General features: G+C 39.0%; 1 pseudogene; it reads right to left on the bottom strand.

The window, feature by feature from the left end:
- Positions 1-2,957: 2,957 nt before the first annotated feature.
- On the bottom strand, positions 2,958-5,910 carry LOC105857302 (histone acetyltransferase KAT8 pseudogene; annotated as a pseudogene).
- Positions 5,911-8,213: the final 2,303 nt, after the last annotated feature.

The raw sequence follows: 8,213 nt of genomic DNA on the forward strand, positions 1-8,213 counted from the left end.
AGACTTGATCATGTAAAAGAATTTCTACTCTATTTCTAGTTTCTGAAAGTGTTATTTCTGATTTTATAATGATTGTGTGTTGAGTGCTTTTCTGCATCTATTGAGATGATTATACAGCATTTTTCTTTTGATTTCTTAATGTGGGAAATTATATAGTTTTCCATGTTGAAAATGAAGAGTTGCATTGCTCTGATAAACCCTACCTAATCATTATGTTTTGGCTTTTTATTATACTGTTGGATTGGATTTGCTATATGTACTTAGAAATTTTGCATCTCCATTTATTAGTGATATTTGCTGTGATTTTCTTTTTTTCTTATATTCCCCTTGTTTAGTTGGTTTGCCTCATAAAATGAGCGTGGAAGATTTCTGCCTTATTGTATTATCTGGGACAATTTGTTTAAGCGAGAGATGATCTATTTTTGTAGAAATCTCCTGTAGCTTTGCTTGGGCCTGGAGCCTTGCAGCCTCTGAAACAGACATGAGTGTACAGGACATTTCTGAGGACCTCTCAGGGTCAATACCTGTGGAAAGGAGGGAGAGAGCAGGTTGGGGAAAGGGTGTAGTGGGGCAGCGATGCGGCCTCAGTGGAGCCCTTGCCGACCTGACAGGGAGCTCTGAATCTTGCTCGGCCTTTCTGATGTCTCAGCTTGGGATGAAGGAATAGGCCCCCATGGATCAGTGGAGTTTACCTTGGAGGAGGCATAGCTTTGGGGGCCTGTACTTAGTCTCTCCAGGAAGGCAGTCCCTACAGAGGACTGAGGGGCCCTCAGAAGCTGGGGGAATGAGTTGGGTTTTTTTTAAGTTTTTTAATATTTACTTATTGAATGGTTTGGGTAATTTGAGTTTTCTTTATCTACCTAAGTCAATTTGAATAATTTATATTTTTTCCTAGAAAATCACCCTTGTCATCTTGATTTTTATTTCTTCTGGTATGACATTTTTTAAGATAATTTTTAATCTATGCTATAGCTGTAATCATTTTGCATTTTATTCCTAATATTGCTTGTTTTATATTGCTTCTTTCATGATAAGTCTCCCTAAAGATTTCTGAGTTTCATTAATCTTTTCAAACTATTGCTTTTAATAATTTGATTATCACTCTTATAGTATTACTTTAGAGTGACTTTATTTCTGCTTATACCTTTATTCTTTCTTTCTACTGTCTACATAGTGTTTACTGTGTTTTTCTTTTTCCCACACTTGTATAGAATTATTAGCCTCTTCATTTTCTTTATTTTTAATGTTTCTTAATTAGTAGATTTAAGTTTACAAATATCCTCCAATTGCCATTTTAACAGCAACCCAGAATATTTTTTTCTACTTTAAAATTTTATTTTAAAGAATTCCTGTCATGATATTTCTTTATCATCCTACCTAAGTCAGCACACAGTTCACTCCACCAAACCATCAATCCAAGCATCGCATCTCTTCTCAGCATATCATAAAAATTATGACACAGGTACATTAGCTCATGCCTATTATCTTAGCACTTTGGGAGGCTGAGGTGGGAGGATCACTTTAGCTTAGGAATTTGAGGTGCAGAAAGCTATTATGATGCCACTGCACTCCAGCCCTGGTGACAGAGCGAGACTCTGTCTCAAAAAAAAAAAAAATTATGACATTTGTGTACACATACATAAAGTATGAAGAATAATATAATGACTACACATCGCCAGCCACCTAGTGTAACAATTAGAGTAGTAATAGAATATTATCAATGTCCACCTTTACATTTCTCCCTGTCTCCCATTCCAGTGGTAACTGGAATACTTAACTTTTGTGATTATTATCCCTTTGCTGTACTTTGTTTTATTATCTATATATATCACTAAGATATTATTTGCATTTGCACAATTTGGGTACCTTATATAAATGATGTCATATGTATGTAATTTTCTTAGATTATTTTGGTGTCATATGTATTCTTCTGAGACTATTTTTTGTTGTTCAACCTTAAGTTCTTATATTCTTCTATAGTAATCTACTTATGAAGGCACTAAAATCACTTATACATTCTCTCTGTGGTAGACAGCTTCTTTTAGTTTGGGGCTATTATAAATAATGCTAATATAAACATTCATGTGTACGTTTCACAGTATGCATGTGTAAGAGTTTCTATAGGATATATAACTTGAGGTAAAATCGCTAGGTCTTAGGACTTACACATTGTCAATTTCACTGGAAATTGCTTTCTGAAATAGTTGAGAATAATTAAATGTCCACCACAGTACCAATCATATGTGTATAAAATTTTCTCTTGTTTTAGCTTTTAAATTGTGTTTCCTTGTAATTAAGGAAGTGTCTTCTCATGTGTTTATTGGCCATTTTTACTTCCTCTTCTGCAAAATGAGTATTCATCTTTTGCCCATTTTAATAATGTTTTTGCTTTAGTTTATTTTTTGATTTCCTTTTGAGTTGATTTTGAATGTTAAGTCTTTGTAGAATATAAATTTTTCAGATAACTTCTAGTTTTTGTGGCTTGTCTTTCCATTTTTTTCAAGCATAGTGTCTTTAATGAATAGTAAGCTTTAACACATTTTTTAATAGTCGATTTTACCTAGCTTTTAGTTTATGACTGTGCTTTGGTTAAGAATTTTGCTAAGAAGTCTTTTCCTATAACAAGACTGTAACGTTTTCTCTTACAATTTCTTCTAAAAGTTTTAGTGTGTGTTTTTAATTTTTAAATCTTTAATTCATATGTTATAGGCTGAATTGTACCCCCGGAAATTTGTATGTTGAAGTACCTCAGAGTGGGACTGTGTTTGGAGATAGGGCCTATGAGGAGGTAATCTAGGGTCAATAAAGCCATTATTGGTGGGTGGGCCCTAATCCAACATGACTGGTGTCTTTATACCCAGAAGCGATCAGGGCACAGACATGCACAGAGGGAAGACTGTGTGAGGACATGGGACACCAGAATTTACTTTATTCAAAAAATGAGAAAACAGGTCTGTGCATGTTTACAGGCTGGGGGTAAGAGGCACGGGTCTGGTGGCAGGGGCACAGGCTGCTCACTTCTTGGAGGGTTTGATTTGCTTGTGTTTTGGGGGTGCCCACTTGAGGCAGACAGAGTCCACTGTGATGGGTGGGCAACTTTTAAGGTGTTCCTCTACCAGTGTGGGTGTGACACAGATCACATGCTGGCCTTTCCAGTACTTGACCATGTTGAGGGACTGCAGGGTACTGGTGATGTCATTCTGGGTGATACTGGCCATCTGGCTAAGGTCCTTGATGGGCAGCGTGCCCCAGAAGTCCTGCGGGATCTCCAGCAGGACCCACGACCAATAGCTGCAGTAGCTGAGTCTGCCCAGGCCAGACAGCGGCTTCTCTGGGGAGCCTACTGTGCTCTCTAGCTTGGAGAGCTCGTCACTGGGAGCAACAAGGAACTTTCTGTAGCACGGTGCTGGTGGGGGCAGGGTGAGGATGCAGGCCACGTTGTTTCCATCTGGAGACTCCTTCTCCTTAGAAAAGTAGCCGACAATGTGGGCCCCTTGCCTGTCCACCTCAGTCAAAATGTAAAAGACCAAGGGCTCCACGTCAAAGTACAACGTCTTGTGGTCCAGGAAGAGCTTGGCCAGCAGACACAGGTTCTGACAGTAAATCTTGTGGTCTTGCCGTCCTTCTTACACAGAGATGTTGCTCTTGCGGTAAATCCCAGGGGGCTGCCACCACTGACACTGGCCCAAGTGGAAGCGGTAGCTCTTCTCGTATTTCATGTACTGGAGGCAGTACTCGCACAGCCAGAGCTTGGGCTGTTTCCCGTAGTCTTCAGGGAACAGTGAGAAGTACCAGGCATCAACTTTGTAGTTCCCGATGTGGGAAGTCTATATGACCTGGAGTGAGGTTGCATTCCTCCAAAGAAGTCTTGGGCTTGCTTGGGTTAGATGCCTGAGGGCTCTGAAGTGTGCTGTGTGTGCTGTGTGTGTGTGGGTGTGTGTGTGTGCGTGTGTGTGAGAAAGAGAGAGAGATGTGAAGTAAGATCTGATATTTTAAAAATATTTTAACCAATTCTAGCACCATACTTCCCCATGGATCTGCAATGTTATCTATGTCATACATGTACGCACGTTTGTATATAATATATGATACATATATAAATAATATGTGTACAATACACATATAATCTTCCAAATATTTTTGGAGTCCATATTTTCTCAATTAAAAGAACTCATCTCTTGAAAAAGTCCTTGAACAAGATTAGATTGCTAGCCACGCTGTTTATTTGTCTTCACAGGAAAATTTCTATAGCTTTAATCCAAATAGTTTCCATTTCTGCATGCCTGAAAGTTATTCTCCAGTTCTTGTTTTAACTTTCCACAGTTTTGTCACAGGCCAACCATCCTCTCCCTACTTAATGCACAGGCAGCAGTAGAAAATGGCTGAACACCTGCCCCAAGAATAAACAGAGAAAAAGAGAGAATGTTTGCTTCTATTGTGTAGTCTGGCTCCAGAAAGCTATCACAGAATTTTTTATGTGTAGCAATTTCATTTGGTTCTAAATATTTAAAAATATGGACTCTGATATTTTTTTGTCTATTGATTATTTTAAGGTGTGATTATAGTGTCCAATTGTATGGCTTTTAATCTTTTTGATACTGATTTCTGATTTGCTTTGTGTATGGAGAATTTTTTCTAAAATGTCAATTATTTGAAAATTTCTAGGACTTCCTTGCAGCCTAACATATAGTTAAATTTGAATTTTTTTTGTATAAGTTTGTATAAGTTTATTGTGACTCTAACAGTCTCTATATATTTATTGGCTTACCCTTACATCATTCAAATGATTTATTTTTGGTTTGATTGAGCAAGGTCTTTTTAGAGAAATATACATTAAAGTCCCCTATATGACTTTGAATTAGTGAATTAGTCTTTGTAATTATATGACTTTCTACTTTATTTATTTAGAGGCTACATTGTCAGATTTATACAAGACCAGTTATTATGTTTTCTTTGCAGATTTTTTTCCATTTAAGTAATTTCATTCCTTAACTCTATTAAATCTTTTTTGCCTTAAATTCTGTTTTGTCATTTATTAAGCATTGCTATACTCACTTTTTTAAGGATCATATTTTCTTTGTATTTGTACATATATATTATTTTTCCTGCAGTCGTGTCAGTGATTCTGTCTGATTTAATGTTATATTTTTGTCCCTGTTGGCCTCGCTTAACACCCTTAGACTCGACTCCCATACATGACTCCTTGACTCCTATTGATACAGATCAGTGACATCCTGACAGCCTTTAACGTGCAGCCTGTTTTCTCCTGGCCTGGGCCTTGTGCTTCACGGCCGGGCTGTGGTGAGGCGGGCTTGGCTGACACAGGGCAGTGTGGGAGGATTTGTTCTCAACAGTATCTGCTCCGACGCAGGGCAGTGTGGGAGGATTTGTTCTCAACAGTATCTGCTCCGCCAGTGCCCGGGCAAGAGTCCACTCTGGTTCCCCCAGCGCCTCATCAAAGGCTTTCTGGTTTTCATCCCTTTCCCTGAGTTGGGCTTTCAAAGACTTTAAGTTCTCTTTTCTCCACGTATTCTTTTCTTGGGCCCCAGAAGCATCCTGATCATATCTATATCTTCTCTAATTCTGTATTTCAGAAAGTAGCATGATTTTTTAAAACATACCTATTTTCTCTAGTTAAAAGCAATCCTTCTGAGGACCTTTGCCGGATCTTATTTGTTCCTGCTTCCTCATTGTCTTGCAAGAAGAATAGGCTATGGAAAAAATGACAATATAGGACTAAATTTAACCATGAGGACAAATATCTCAGACAATTTAGTAAATTCTCTAAAATATTGCATTTAGACAGTGGAGGAACTGGCGTTAGGATTCTAGTCTTGGGGTTCATGGGAAAGTACTTTTTCTTCTCTTTGCAAATATCCTTTCTACAGTTACCTGCTCTCTGCTGACCATTTCTTCCTGCTCTCTGCTGTGATTTCTTCTCTGTCACCTATAAGTTTATTCAGTTCTTTACTTGTTCTCATGTAGTATTTTAGTTTTTAAAGGAACCTCTTTCCTTTTAGTCAACCCAAATTACTCTCAAAGCAAGTTGCTTGCTGGGTTTATTTTCCATAGTGGTTATATCGGGGAGCTTTGACAAAATCTCTGTAATTGTCCAGTAATTAAATAAAGCAGCCACAGTTATGTAGCAGCAGCATCATGGAATCTTCTACTTCTCTATAATTTCTCCAGTTAATTCTCCACAGAGTCTGATTTCCATATCGTCAGTACTGCTGTACAGGTTGAAGGAGTGCCTGCAAGGATAAGAGTCGGGAAAGTCTCTTTCCCAGCTTTCTCTTTGCTTTGTCCGGATATATTTAAACCAGGGTGGGAAGAGCCTGAAGGTAAGGGCTGGCCAGGGGAGGTCTCATCCTTCCTCACCTCTGCCTTTCTGAGGGCCGGGAACCTGTGCCTGGCCCTCTTTGTCACAATCCCCTGGACATTTCCTCCTCCCTCCCTTCCCTTCTTACCCCTACTCGGTTCCAGTGTCTTGCTGGTTTGTGGCCTGTTGGCCTGTCTCCCTCATCTGGTCCCACCTCCAACTTATCTTCCCTCCTGGCTGTCTCATATTCCTTTTTTTTTTTTTTTTTTTTACCAAAAGGGACTTTCTGGACCCTAATCCTGGTGCTGATCCATTTGAAAGGCCCTTAGAAGACTGCTCTTTTTCATTATGGTGCCTTAGATTCTACTGCTCAGATCCTTCCCTGAACTGATCTGTCTCATGTTTGGATAGTATCTCATTTTACCAGAGATTCTCCAAGATCCATCCTCAGAGTGGTTGAACAGGAAACTCCTTAGTTGAGGAGAGCTATCAGGTGTATGATCTTATCTCTGGATATCCCCTTCTAGTGTTCAGAGAATCTGTACAAAATACACGTCCATGTCTTCATTGATAGCATCTGTTTCTGAAACTCTTTCTCACCATGGCCATGAACTTTTCGATGGGTTTCCCTGGCCTACAACCCCTCTGATAACACCGTTCTCATCCCCACTTGTGGGAGAGCCTTGCTGGTACAAACTGGCTCTCACTGAGTTAAGTTTGAATTTTAGAATGCACTAACCTCTGATCACAGAATTAGTACAGAGACATTTGAACTTTCAGTTTTTATTTAATGGATATTAATTTCAGCCTCATAGTAAGATTAGAGTGTGCATTATTCTCAAGACCCCATCGATGTGGGAAGATTGTTCAAAACCAAGAATACCTTTGACAACTCAATTCAAATAATATTCCTCCTAAATCATGCACATTCTTAGCCTAGAGTAGTTGGCATAGTTTGACTAAACTAGTTTCACAAAGACCAATAACTTGCTGTCTTTGGGATGAGATAAAAAGTCCTGTTCTCTCTGCTTTTTTTGGCCAAAACTCTTTCCCCAAGACTCCAAGACCGCCCTCATTCTGAGCCACGTGTTTCACATCTTGCGTTGCCCTTCCTCAGCCCTCTTCCTACAGCTTCCTAAATGATTTGCATAGCCAACAGGCACACGCTGAGGGCCCCTAATACATCGGATAGTGCTAGGGTCCAGTAGTAAGCTAGATATTCACATTCCCTGCTCTCATAGAGCATAGACTTGGGGGGATTGAATATTATAACCTCCAAATACTTTGGTTCACTCTTGTTCAAGAAGTATGGTTGAAATCAAGCTCACAATTCACAATGGTTGACCTAGATGCCCTCAGAATGCAAAGCACTGTACCAGTACTTCCCTGTGTTATCAAGATAAAGGAGATGACGCTGGGGAAGTTTACAGTCAGTCCTCACAAAGGCACAAAAAGAGCATTAGCCAAGGGTGGTGGTGGTACTGTTTAAGTTAATTATGCCATTCTCTATATCTGCTCACCGTAAAATGCCTAAGTGTTACTGTGCACATCAGCTCTATGAAGTTAATTATGTCCTAATCCATGACCTCACTAATTATATTCTGTAAGTCTGCCATTCCATAAATGGATGATTCACTTGCTAGTCATAAAGCAACAGGTACTTTGTTTTGACTTTCTGCTCATGACATTGATTAGAAAAAAATAATTTTGTGATTATGACAGATTAATTTCTCAATGCTATGATGGGCTTGTTTATCTACCAGTTATAGTGAGGAACAGACCAAAACAACAAGAAGTGAGCAGACAAGTAAAGCCACTAAACATGTGATAAGTGCCATAAAAGAGGTGAACAAGAGATGGGCTATGAAAGAAAATATAGTCGGCCTCCATATCT

This window comes from Microcebus murinus, chromosome 4, assembly GCF_040939455.1.
Source record: "Microcebus murinus isolate Inina chromosome 4, M.murinus_Inina_mat1.0, whole genome shotgun sequence".
Lineage (NCBI taxonomy): Eukaryota > Metazoa > Chordata > Mammalia > Primates > Cheirogaleidae > Microcebus > Microcebus murinus.